This window comes from Hemitrygon akajei, chromosome 10, assembly GCF_048418815.1.
Source record: "Hemitrygon akajei chromosome 10, sHemAka1.3, whole genome shotgun sequence".
NCBI lineage: Eukaryota > Metazoa > Chordata > Chondrichthyes > Myliobatiformes > Dasyatidae > Hemitrygon > Hemitrygon akajei.
The window spans coordinates 64589651-64603351 of NC_133133.1; positions in this window are offsets into that span (position 1 = coordinate 64589651).

Genomic DNA, 13701 nt, shown 5'->3' on the forward strand with positions numbered 1-13701 from the left:
CTTGGTTTCTCGACATGCTGCTGCTCCGACTATCTCCGATTCCTTATGGACTGCCGCGGCCTTGCCCACTTCTTGGCTCGTAACTTGCGCTCTTCTTCTGTGTGCAGTTATCAAGTAAACATGGCGTTCTGATATGATGGAGGTTTATTAACCTTGTCGCCAATTTGTTGTGTATGTGGCTGGTTACACAATATCATTAATAAAAACGTCAGAGATGAGTGCTACGTTAACAGGGTTCTTTACTAATTGAAACTGAACACATACAGATCAAAACACACCCAATACCGTATGCTCAATAATGTGTTACTATGACATAAAGTCCCATATTATACAGTAGGCTATATGGTACCGTTCTATTACTAATTCATCAGGACCTGCTGCCTTTCCTTTCTTCATCTTATTTATTGCATTATGAACCTCATATTCTGAGTAATATACTATGTTTTGAGCTCCAGGTCTGTCCTGTGCCTTTTAAAGCCTGCCTTGAGAGCTCCAGATCTGTTCTGGATTCTCCAGTCGTGGCCCTAGAGAGCTGCCTTGTTTTTTCTGATCTACCTCAAGAGTTCATTCAAGTTCCAGGCCTGACTTGTGTTTTTTTTTCAGACCTCCCTAGGAGCATCAGATCTGTACAGGATTCTCCAACACTGCCTCAAGTTCCAGGTCTGCCTTGTGTTTCCCAAACCTATCTCAAGAGTTCCCTGGGCAATCGGGTGGGGGGGGGGGGTGGAGTGGGAGGGGAGTGTAGGTATTGTCATGAACCCTGCAGCTTCCTGTAGATCATTGACCTTCTAGGGCTCTTGAGCATTTTGTATTTACTAAACAATATCTTAACTAGAGTTATTAAACCCTTGTGTTTTTGGTTTAATCTTGTCAAATTAATTGTGGCTGGCACACATTCCCACATTCTATGCTTATTTAAAGAGGACTCTCATTCAGTGTCTGGGGGTGGTGGGGAGGAGGTCATTGTGTCAAGGAGGATGAATTCTCATGGCACCACTCAGTCACTCCTCCAAGGCTCTGATTCCGATGTGTAACCTCTTGCTTCTGTCTCTTCCTGGGGATCCTACCATTCCTCCACATCTGGATCCAGTCCTTCTTGAGTGTATCATGACAGGATATTTTTAAAAGTCATACCCGTAGGACATGATACGAAAAGGTTGGGTCATTGGTTGAATAATGGAAATACAAAGCTGAAAATTGAAGCACAGTTCTAAGCGTTCCAAATCCAGGGACAGAAACCTAAAGAGATGGAGTCTAATAAGATCAAACTGTCTTTTTAAAAGTACTGAATACCTCATTAAAATTACCTTATAGATCATACTGTATGTACAACTACAGACTGCACAATGAGACATGCTCATATCCCTCTTTTCAGAGAAAACTGATCAATATATATTAGCTAAGAAACAAGATGAAGTTTGATTTTACCCCTTATTTAGAGTTAAAGCACAGAACAGGCCCTTCTTAACCTCCAAAGCAGGAAGTACTGGAATGGCAATCCATTGTATATCTATCATAATTTCATCACATTTAATTAAACTTCCAAACTGAACCTAATCAAGCTATGCTTACCATTTCCAAATCCTCTTCCTCATATGTCAAAATTACTCTATCTCATTCTCTAGAACTAAAACAGACTACGGCTCTTTCTTTACTTGTGTAAAGAACAAGGTTTTGGAAGCAGTCCAATCCACCTTGATTGCCTTGTTATGAGTTAATTCAAATTAATCCTCAGTAAGTTTATTAAAATGTGTCTGCATCTGGTTATTTTCATATTCACTCCATTTCTAAGTGGTGTGAATTGCATGTTAAGTCTTACACCATTTCCTTAGTTAAAAGCTTACTACGCCTGTTTGTCTTCCACCTTTTCATAGCCTCCTGGGCAGGTTTCAGTTATGCTGTTGCAATAATGTCTTTTACAGGTGCTTCTAGTCCATTACTTACTTCCCCTCTTCTGCTGAAAATGTTATAATTATAGATATTATATTGCCACAGAGCAAACATGAGCCACTTCCCTTGAAGGCACAGTACCTCAGCCCTACATCAACCTCTATTTCAAATACTCTATTATAAACTATACCCTTCAATTCCAAGTTCCTGAAATGTTGATCCTTATTTTTTTTCCCAAATTCTCTCATTGTTTCCCCCAAGAACAGCACCATCCAGCTGGGGGATAAAAATACCTGTACATTTTGGGGAAGAAAAGGAAGAAAGATGAGAAGTTTGACAGTGTGGAATTTGGTAAAGACTAATAATCCAGGCAATGTATTCTGTTTCCTCATCTGTTTTCTATGTAGCTCTTCCCTGTGCCTTCCCAAATCATGAGTATTTGATCAAAGTATCTAGGCTGACACATCAGTACTGATCTGTCAGTGAACTTCTATTGGATAAACATAAAACTCATGGCATTTCTGATCCTTATATTCATGCTGGAGGTTATATGATCCTATTTCAATCAAAGGCAATAGGGATATTCCTGATCCAAAGTCTACTTTACATTGGACATCACTAAAAGCATATTCGGTTTATTATCACTCTGTAGTTGATATATTTGTAAATCATACTACAATTAACTTGCTATTTTCAACATACCTTTTCTGAAGATAAGACTTTACACAGGAGTGCTTGACAGTGTCTTCTTTCTTTCCTGTCTCTTCCCCTCTACGTTATTTGGGGTACTTGCAGTCATGCACCTCTAAGACACCATAAATTCAAAGCACAAAGTAATTACTTCAAATAGCTGTCAAAGGAAAATGTGGAATCCAATTATTAAGACCTTAAGTCTCCCTGTAAAAACCTTTTGGACCAAAATCCCTCTTTCATTCTAGGTGCAAGATTCATCATATAAGCACTGTTCATCAAACTTTTTGTCAATTCTGTCATGATGAATGCAAGTTAGTAATTCACACGCTGCCTTCCTCACATGTAAATCCTTCGAGAACTCTTGCACTACATATATTGTATCATGCCATGGTGCCCTCACCTCCTCTCCAGGAGATATGTGATCCAAATTCATTAAAGGAAAAATATGGAAACAAGGGGCTGACCAATTATTTAGAACTAATTTGATATTTTGACAAAAAAAGAACAGCCTCAACCATCATAGTGTTTCCCAACTGGTTCCTTTTCTCCTTATTGACCAATGATAAGCAGATTATGCTGATGTCAGATAACACACAAGGAATTAAGCAATCTACATCCAGTAATGGATTGGTGCAGTGAAGACCTCAGATGCAGACCTCCTGCACATGAATCAATCAAATTAAAACACAACAACACGTACTTGGTAGATATTTTATGAAATGTTGAAGTTATTTAATAGTAGACACTATACACAAAATTAAAGCTGTAGCTTTGCATCATTATAAAGAGTTTAAAATAATTCTCTACATAAGAATAAAAATAACATACTAGCCAAGTTGCAACCTCCTAATAGAATGGAGCCCCTTTGTAGCACTTTAGTTTGATAATGCAAGTTTCATAATATGCTTTATTTTAAAAATACTCAGAGTTTATGTTAGACATTGAAACCATGTTATGTCTTCCCACACAATCCATGAAATGAAAAAAAAGCAGCATTTAGAAATATCTTGAAAGCAGAGGTTTTTCTGTTTGCTGTTCAAACAGAAAAACTTCTCAGCCAGGAGCAGATTTGTCGAGATTCAGAATCCAATACAAACAGTAGAGTTTTATTTTCTGGCTGGGGTTGTTGGATTCACAGCCAAGCAATGTAAGTTGCAATGACAGAAAATTGGCATCAGTAGCCACCGCGCAACCAATACGTACAATGAAGATTAACTATGTAGTCTCAATGGAGATTAACAATGTAGCATGTAAAGATACGAGTCCAACTATCCTCCTCAAGGCAAATAAATATGCAACAGCAAACTCTCTTTGCTTCTGGGCAATACATAGAATACTTCCAGATTTTGGATTTGCAACAGAAAAAAATAATGAAATAAGAACAGAAAATGCTGGAAATACTGCAAAGAAACCAGCCAGTCTTTGGACTCTATCTACCCTGCCTCGTACTTCATTATAGCAACCAGCATAATCAAAGACACCACCCACCCTGGACATTCTCTCTTCTGCCACTCCTATTAGACAGATGGTACAAAAGCCTGAAAGCACATATCATCAGGTTCAAGGATAGCTTCTGTATTGCTGTTATAAGACTATTGAAAGGTTCCCTCATGTGATAAGATGGACTCTTCACCTGGCAAGCTACCTCATTGCAACCTTGCACTTTAACGAATACCTGCACTTGCTACTTTCTGTTTTCAAATAGCTCCCACCTTGTAAAAATGCCATTTTCTCACTTGCTACTTCAAAGAATGACTTAATTCCAGTGAGACTTTGTCAGGACATTGGAGCAGGGATCTAATTGCAGACCCAGTACTGTGCACACAGTGATATTAATTGAGTAACAAATCCCACGGAGCAAACAAAGTTTGTGTCAAAGTTCAGACAAAGATTAAAACATCCAGAGAGATCCAAAAACCAGAGTCAGGAAACAGGCAAGTCGATATTCAGGCAGACAGAGTTCAGCTACAAATGCTGGAAAAGCTCAGGAAAATTTACTGGCACAATCTGACAACAAACAAGTGAAAACACAGGACTGAAATACACTGAGCAATAAACAGAGAGGCAGATGATAGGTGGAGCACAATGAGATAGAAGTGGCAGCTAAACAGGTAAAAATGAGAAACATTGAGAGGCGGAGTACTCAGTGATACAGGAGCCAGAGTAGAGCAGGAGTTGGGACAGGAGCACATGGCAATACAAAACCACAGATTGACGGCTAGGGGGAAGCACACAAAAAGACAGTGTTCAACTAGAGGTACTGACAGACTTGCTGTTACTAAATGGCTCCTGCCCTCCAATGATGGCACTGTCTCACTCACTGCTCTAACAAGTGCAGTTCTCAGCTACAGAAACTTTATGGCACCCTTCGGATTGGATTGTCTTTATTGATGTACAGATTTTGGCATGTAAGCTTCTTTTGATAATACCATTGCAACACCTTCCATTACTTAGCTGACGATTAAAAGCAGGATTATTGGACAAAATTTACCTGGATTAAATTTGACTTGCTGTTTATGACCTCAACTATTTGTGCCATTGCTGGGTATTATTATGACAGTAATTGGACAGATTGGCCAGCGATGTAGCTTGTTCTGAAGCACAATCCTCCAGCTGGATATTGTCAGGTACCTTGGCTTTTGCTATATCATGAACTCTCAGTTGTTTCCAGATGTCACATGGAGGAAATGAAAGTGACTGAAGAATGGCTTCTGTGATGGTGGGATTCTCAGGAGGAAGCTGAGGTGAATTATCTCTTAGATGCTTCTGACTGAACATGGCTGGGAATACTTCAGTCTTACTTTCAATACGCAGGTGCTAGGCCCTGGAACCCACCTGCCATCAATGATATTACACATGGAGCTTTCTCTTTTCATTAGCAGATTAATTGTCCACCACAGTTCTCGAGCAGATATATTCCAGCATTGATCTGATATTACATACTGAAGCAGTGTAATGATTTTATTTAACACAATTTCACTTTCATAAACCCTTCCTCTTTCTGCATGATTACGTTTTGATTTTCTAACTGACCTCCTCCAAGCTTTCTTAACAGTGGACATCAACATTTTCCCAGCAACAGAATGTTGTTAATTGCCTTGAGATTCCTAATTTCTAATTCTCTACCATCAAATAAAAGTAATTATTTTACTGCTTTTCAATCCACAGGGATTTTTCCAGAATTCAGGCTATTTTTGAATATTGCATTCAAGCCATTAATTTAATCTTTGTGCCTCATTTATTAAGACAGTGAGACACATCCAGGTACACATGTTTATGTCAGTATAAACATGCAACAAGTAGAACTCCTCTCACCAGTTCTAGCCAGCTGCTACCATCTGATTCTGGTTCCTTCAGCCCTTTACCTTCTCCCTAAGTGTTCCGCTTATCATATTTCTTCCTTATCAGAATCAATAAAAATTAGGGCTCCACAATAGCGTAGCAGTTAGTGCAACACTATTACAACTCGGGGCATTGGAGGTCGGAGTTCACTTATGGCACCACCTGTAAGGAGTTTGTATGTTCTCCACTGCTTCAGTTTCATTCCACATTACAAAAACGTACCAGTTAGTAGTTAATTGGTCATTGTAGCGATGTACTACATACAGAGCTAGAGATGACACGCAGTCGGTAAGCCGTTTCGAGACTAGTTTATACAAACTTCGTGGCGCTGGCATTTAATCCCTAGCACCCGCCCTCTCCGGGCAGAAATGACATCAGAGGTGCATTACCAAAGTCTCTCCCCGCGTGCTGGCTATTTGTGAGTCGGTTCGCCTGCGCAGAAAGTGGGTCGCCATATACCCCCCCCCCAGAACCGGCGATACACCCCCCAATGTCCACAGTCTGGATCAGCCTCTGTTTGGGAGGTCTGCCTCTGCGCCGCGGTGCCTGAACCTCCACCGGCTGCGCCAAGTCCAAATGGGCTGGTTTGAGTCGGTTCACCATGAAAACCTCCTCTTTACCCCCAATGTCCAGAACATACATGGACTCATTGTTGTTGATCACCTTGAACGACCCCTCGTACGGCCGCTGTAGCGGTACCCGGTGTCCGCCCCTTCGTACAAACACAAACCTACAGTTCTGCAGGTCTTTGGGTACATGGGTCAGGGTCCGTCCGTGCTGTGAAGTCGGTACGGGGGCCAGGTTGCCGAGCTTTTCGCGTAGTCTGTCCAGGACTGTTGAGGGTTCTTCCACTTGCCCCCTTGGGGCTAGTATGAACTCTCCTGGGACGGCCAGGGGTGTGTTGTACACCAACTCAGCCGACGAGGCGTGCAGATCCTCTTCGGGTGCTGTGCAAATTCCAAGCGGGACCCAGAGAATCTCGTCCACCCTGTTAGGTCCTCTCAGGCGGGCCATGAGAGCCGACTTCAAGTGACGGTGGAAACGCTCCACTAGTCCGTTCGACTGTGGGTGGTAGGCAGTAGTGTGGTGTAGCTGCGTCCCCAACAGGCTGGCCACAGCCGACCACAGGCTGGAGGTGAACTGGGTGCCTCTGTCAGAGGTAATGTGGGTACCCTGAAGCGTTGCAATCAGTGCTCGGGCGCAGGAATCGGCAGATGTGTCGGTGAGCGGGCCACCTCTGGTCACCTCATGAACTGGTCTACCATAGTTAGGAGGTACCGCGCTCCTCGGGACACTGGTAGGGGGCCCACGATATCCACATGAATGTGGTCGAACCTCTGGTGGGTGGGTTCAAACTGCTGTAGCGGGGCTTTAGTGTGCCGCTGCACCTTGGCTGTTTGGCACTGTGCGCACGTTCTGGCCCATTCACTGACCTGCTTGCGAAGTCCGTGCCACACGAACTTGCTGGAGACCAGCCGGACAGTTGTCCTGATAGATGGGTGCGCCAAACCGTGTATGGAGTTGAAAACTCACCACTTCCAGGCTGCCGGGACAATAGGGCGAGGTTGGCCGGTAGCCACGTCACACAGGAGGGTCCTCTCACCTGGGCCTATGAGAAAGTCCTGCAGCTGCAAACCCGAGACTGTGGTCCTGTAGCTGGGCATCTCGTCATCTGCCTGCTGCGCCTCTGCCAATGCTGCATAGTCCACCCCCAGGGACAGGGCCTGGACAGCTGGTCTGGAGTGTGTGTCCGCCGCAACGTTGTCCTTTCCTGAGACATGCTGGATGTCTGTCGTGTACTCGGAGATGTAGGACAGATGTCACTGCTGGCGAGCTGACCAGGGATCGGACACCTTCGTGAACATGAAGGTCAATAGTTTGTGGTCCGTGAACGCGGTGAACGGCCTGCCTTCTAAGAAGTACCTGAAATGCCGGATTGTCAGATACAGTGCCAACAGCTCCCAGTCAAAAGCACTGTACTTGAGTTTGGGTGGTTGTAGGTGCTTGCTGAAGAATGCCAGGGGTTGCCAGCACTCCTCAATGAGCTGCTCCAGCACCCCACCAACTGCTGAGTTGGATGCGTCCACCGTGTGGGCGGTCAGAACGTCCGTTCTGGGGTGCACCAGCATCGCGGCATCTGCCAAGGCTTCCTTGGCTTTAATGAATGCGGCCATGGCCTCCTCATCCCAAGTAATGTCCTTGCCTTTACCCGACATCAGGGTGTACAAAGGGCGCATGATATGGGATGCTGAGGGGAGGAAATGGTGGTAAAAGTTCACCATACCAACAAACTCCTGCAGGCCTTTGACCGTGTTGGGCCGGGCAAAGTGGCGGATCGCGTCTACCTTGGCGGGCAGAGGTGTTGCCCCATCTTTGGTAATACTGTGGCCCAGGAAGTCGATGGTATCAAGACCGAACTGGCATTTGGCCGGGTTGATCGTGAGGCCGAAATCACTCAGGCGGGAGTAGAGCTGGCGGAAGTGGGACAGATGCTCCTGGCGACTACTGCTGGCTATAAGGATGTCGTCCAAATAGATGAACGCAAAGTCCAGGTCGCGTCCCACCGCATCCATTAGCCGCTGGAATGTCTGTGCGGCATTCTTCAGGCCGAACAGCATTCGGAGGAACTCGAACAGGCCGAACGGGGTGATGAGTGCTGTTTTGGGGATGTCTTTAGGGTGCACCAGGATTTGATGGTACCCCCGGACGAGGCCTACTTTGGAAAAGATTCTTGCCCCATGCAGGTTTGCTGCAAAGTCCTGTATGTGCGGCACGGGGTAGCGGTCTGGAGTTGTAGCCTCGTTCAGTCTGCCGTAGTCGCCGCATGGTCTCCAACCCCCAGCTGCTTTGGGCACCATGTGCAGGGGGGAGGCCCATGGGCTGTCGGACCTCCGTACGATCCCCAATTCCTCCATCCTCTTGAACTCCTCCTTCGCCAGGCAGAGCTTTTCTGGGGGGAGCCTTCGTGCACGGGCGTGGAGGGGTGGTCCCTTGGTCGGGATGTGATGCTGTACCCTGTGTCTGGGCATGGCTGCCGTGAACTGTGGTGCCAGAATCGATGGAAAGTCCGCCAGGATTCTGGTGAATTTGTTGTCTGACAGTGTGATGGAGTCCAGATGTGGGGCCGGCAACTTGGCTTCACCCAGGGAGAACGTCTGGAAAGTCTCGGCATGTACCAGTCTTTTCCCTTGCAAGTCGACCAGCAGGCTGTGAGCTCGCAAGAAGTCTGCCCCCAGGAGTGGTTGGGCCACGGCGGCCAGTGTGAAGTCCCACGTGAACCGGCTGGTGCCGAACTGCAGCTGCACTGTGCGGGTGCCATAGGTCCGTATCGTGCTGCCATTTGCGGCCCTCAGGGCGGGTCCTGGCTTCCTGTTGTGGGTGTCGTACCCCGTCGGGTGCAAGACACTGATTTCCGCTCCAGTGTCGACCAAGAAGCGGCGTCCCGACTGTTTGTCCCAGACGTACAAGAGGCTGTCCTGGTGGCCAGCCGCCATAGTCATTAGCGGCAGCTGGCCCTGAAGGGCGGGTGACAACAGCGGGCTTCTGTGCCCCACCGCTGGTGGTAGAAGCACCACTGTTCACTGTCCTCCTCACTCCTGCCTCTGTGTTGTGTGCGCCCCCCTGCCAGGCCTGGTCTGGTCTGCTGTTGGGCGCGTGGCCTGGTAATCTGACCGACGGACGCCACGCTCTCCCTCTTGGCTTTCCACAGCACGTCTGCCCGGGCCGCCACCTTCCGTGGGTCGCTGAAATCTGCGTTGGCCAGCAGCAGATGTATGTCCTCGGGCAGTTGCTCTAGGAATGCTTGCTCGAACATGAGGCAGGGCTTGTGTCTGTCAGCCAGCGCCAGCATCTCGTTCATCAATGCTGACGGCAGTCTGTCTCCCAAACCATCCAGGTGAAGTAGGCGGGCACCCCGCTCACGCCGTGAGAGGCCAAAGATCCCAATGAGCAGCGTTTTGAATGCTTCATATTTGCCTTCTTCTGGGGGCGACTGTATGAAATCCTCAACCTGGGCAGCCGTTTCCTGGTCAAGGGCGCTCACCACGTGGTAGTAACACATGGAATCAGAGGATATCTGCCGATTCTGGAACTGGGCTTCTGCTTGGCTAAACCACACGCGTGGTCGCAGCGTCCAGAAAGTCGGCAGTTTTAGCGAAACTGCGTGAAAAGATGAAGAGTGGGTCATCTTTGGTCCAAATCCTGTTTGGTCCGTCGGGGTCACCATTGTAGCGATGTACTACATACAGAGCTAGAGACGACACGCAGTCGGTAAGCCGTTTCGAGACTAGTTTATTCAAACTTCGCGGCGCTGGCATTTAATCCCTAGCGCCCACCCTCTCCGGGCGGAAATGACATCAGAGGTGCATTACCAAAGTTTCTCCCCGCGCGCTGGCTATTCGTGAGCCAGTTTGCCTGCACAGAAAGTGGGTCGCCACATCATTGTAAATTGTTTTCTAATTAGGCCAGTGTTAGTTAGATAGGTTGCTGGGTGGTGTGACTCATTGGGCCGGAAGGGTCTGTTGCACACTGTTTCTCTAAGTAAATATAATTAAATCACATCCTGCTCTGCTTACCTTTGTGTTCTAGCTTATTGCATCCTTAAATATTTTAGCATCATCCCTCTCTCCTTCAAACTCGTTTTTTTTCCATCCTTCCACCATCTATTATTCATCTGCAACTGTCTGTCATTCAGCTGGTACCCCAGCTGTCTTCGTCAGCTCACCATCCTTCACTTTGTGTTGGTCTACTAATCACTGACCAGCCACCCTTCTCATTTTAAAACCATCAAGCTCCCCTCTCAGTCCTGATGCAAGGTTTCAACCTGAAAAATCGACATTTTCTTACCGCCCACAGATGCTGTGCAACCCACTGAGTTTTTCCCGTAGACTGATTGTTGCTTCCTGTTTAGAAAATAGAAAAGATTAATTTTAGCGACTTGGGGATCAGTGAATATTAACTAGATGAAAGGAACAGTAATTAAACTGCAAATATATAATATAGTGATAACTTATTTATCATTCATGCATACATTTTGGTTTAGAACATGAAGATAGGTAAGAATAATAGATCTTACTTATCTCCCCAAGTTTCAGTTAAAAACTTAAACCTCATCAAGGTCTCATCAGCAAAATAATAATACATAGCCTTGAAAATAGCATTTGAAACTCAATAAGAGATATTCAATTGCCTATGTATCTATGTGTGCATATACACACAAACACAAACACATACACACCTATAAAATGTATTTACCCACTTGGAATTTATAACATTTTATTGTTTTCAAAATTGAATCACAATGGGTTTAGTTTGGGCTCTTTGACACTAATCAACAGAAAAAGTTCATGTCCAAATGAAAACAGATCTCTACAAAGTGATCTAAATTAATTACAATTATAAAAATAAAAATAATGGATTGCGTAAGTATTCACCTCCTTCAAGTCAGTACTTGGCAGTAATTACAGCCTTGTGTCTGTGTGGACAGGTCACTATCAGCTTTGCATATCTGGACACTGCAAATTTCCCCCATTCTTCTTTACAAAACTGCTCAAGCTTTGTCAGATTGCATGGGGATGATGAGTGAACAGTACTTTCCAAGTCCAGCCACAAATTCTGAATTCTATTCAGGTCTGTACTCTGACTTGGCCACTCCAGGACATTAACTTTGCTGTTTTTTAAACCATTACTGTGTTTCTTTGGCCTTATACTTGGGGTAATTAGCTTGCTGGAAAACAAATCTGCCATGTCGCAGTTCTCTTGCAGACTGTATCATGTTTTCCTTCAGGAATTCCTTTTATTTTGATGCATTCATTTTATCCTCTACCTTCACAAGCCTTCCGAAACATGTTGCAGTGAAGCATCCCCACAGCATGATGCAGCCACCACCATGTTTCACAGTAGAACTGGTGTGTTTTTGATTATGAGCGTTTGGCCTAGCCAAAAAGCTTAATTTTGTGTTCATCAGATCATAGAACCTTCTTCCAGCTGACTTCAGAGTCTCCCATGTGCCTTCCATCAAACTCTAGCCAAGATTTCATGTGAGGTTTTTATTCCAACAGTGGCTTTCTCTTTGTCACTCTCCCATAAAGCAGCGACTGGTGAAGCACCCAGGCAACAGTTGTTCTATCCGTAGTCTCTCCCATCTCAGCCACTGAAGCTTGTAACTCCTCCAGAGCTGTCGTAGGTCTCTCGATGGCCTCCTTCACTAGTCCCCTTCTTGCACAGTCATTCAGTTGTAGAGGATGGCGTGCTCTAGGCAGATTTACAACTGTGCCATATTCTTTCCATTTCTTAATGATTGACTTAACTGTACTCCAAGGGATATTCAGTGAGTTGGAAATTTTCTTGTTTCCATTTCCTGACTTGTGCTTTTCAATAACTTTTTGCTGAGTTGCTTGGAGTGTTCTTTTGTCTTCATGGTGTTGATTTTGCCAGGATACTGACTCACCAGCAGTTGGATCTTCTGGATACAGTTGTATTTTTACTACAATCAATTGAAACGCTTTGACTGCACATGATGATCTCCAGGTAACAAATTATGTGACTTCTAAAACCAATTGGCTGCGCAGTGATAATTCAGTGCACCATATTAAAGGGGGTGAATACTTGTGCAATCAATTATTTTGAGTTTTATATTTGTAATTAAGTTACATCACTTTGCAAAGATCTGTTTTCACTTTGAGATGAAAGTGTCTTTTTCCGTTGATCAGTGACAAAAAAAAAGCCAAATGAAATCCACTGTGATTCAATGCTATCAAACGATAAAACATGAAAACTTCCAAGAGGGGTGAATCCTCTTTATAGACACAGTATATATAATATACACTGAAGATAAATGATTCGGTCCTTCTATCCCAGCAGAAGCTTTCTTGCAGCAAGTAAGTTTCTGTTTAACTTAGATGACTGCATTACAGACAAAATGAATGTTGTGACCTGTATATTGTGTGTTTAATTTCATAACCAAAAGATACTAAAGGTGGAATTTCTGATGTCTGTCTGCATTTTTCCAGAAACTAAAACTCAGTTACTATGGAAACAGTTTATTTGTTTATGTCTATGTGAGTTTGCAGGAAAAGTTTTTTTTCACTCTTCTAGAACAGATTATTGCCAATCCTGCAGCTTGAAGATAATTGTTCCATTTTTTACCTTCTGGCCATTTCAGAAAATATAAAGGCCTGCTACTGAAACTATGAACTGATTTTTAGTGGCTCCAAATAATTAAATTTATTTAATTGATCTACCAATATTGTTTACTTTGGTTATTTGGTGAGGTGTCCATTACAATAATAAAATAGTTGAAGTTACTCACCCTCACATTGGAAAAGGAGAAGTACTATTTTTTAACAAATATTACAGTTTTTGGTATTTTACTCAAAAATGTCATATTTCATGTAACTGAAAATGAAATGAACATGAAGTCCTGTTAATTTAAGATAGCACAGAACAGGCCCCCTGGCCTAACAGATCTATGTGAACCAAAATGGTCATGTAAACAAATCCCATTTGTCTATTTGGCCTATATCCCTCTGAACCTTTCCTAACTGTGTATGAAATGTACAAACTCCACTTAGACTGTACCCAAGTTTAGGACTGAACCCATTCTCTGGTATTGTGAAGCGATGATTCTACCAGCAACACCATTTTCCCCTAATTTGAGATGCTGAATTTTCTGTAGCATTTTCCTTCAATAGCAAAGGACTGTGTAATACATTGGAAATGGTGATAAATTGGGGCAGAGTTAAGATGGTGGCAAGTGGCTGCCTTGTTGAACATATC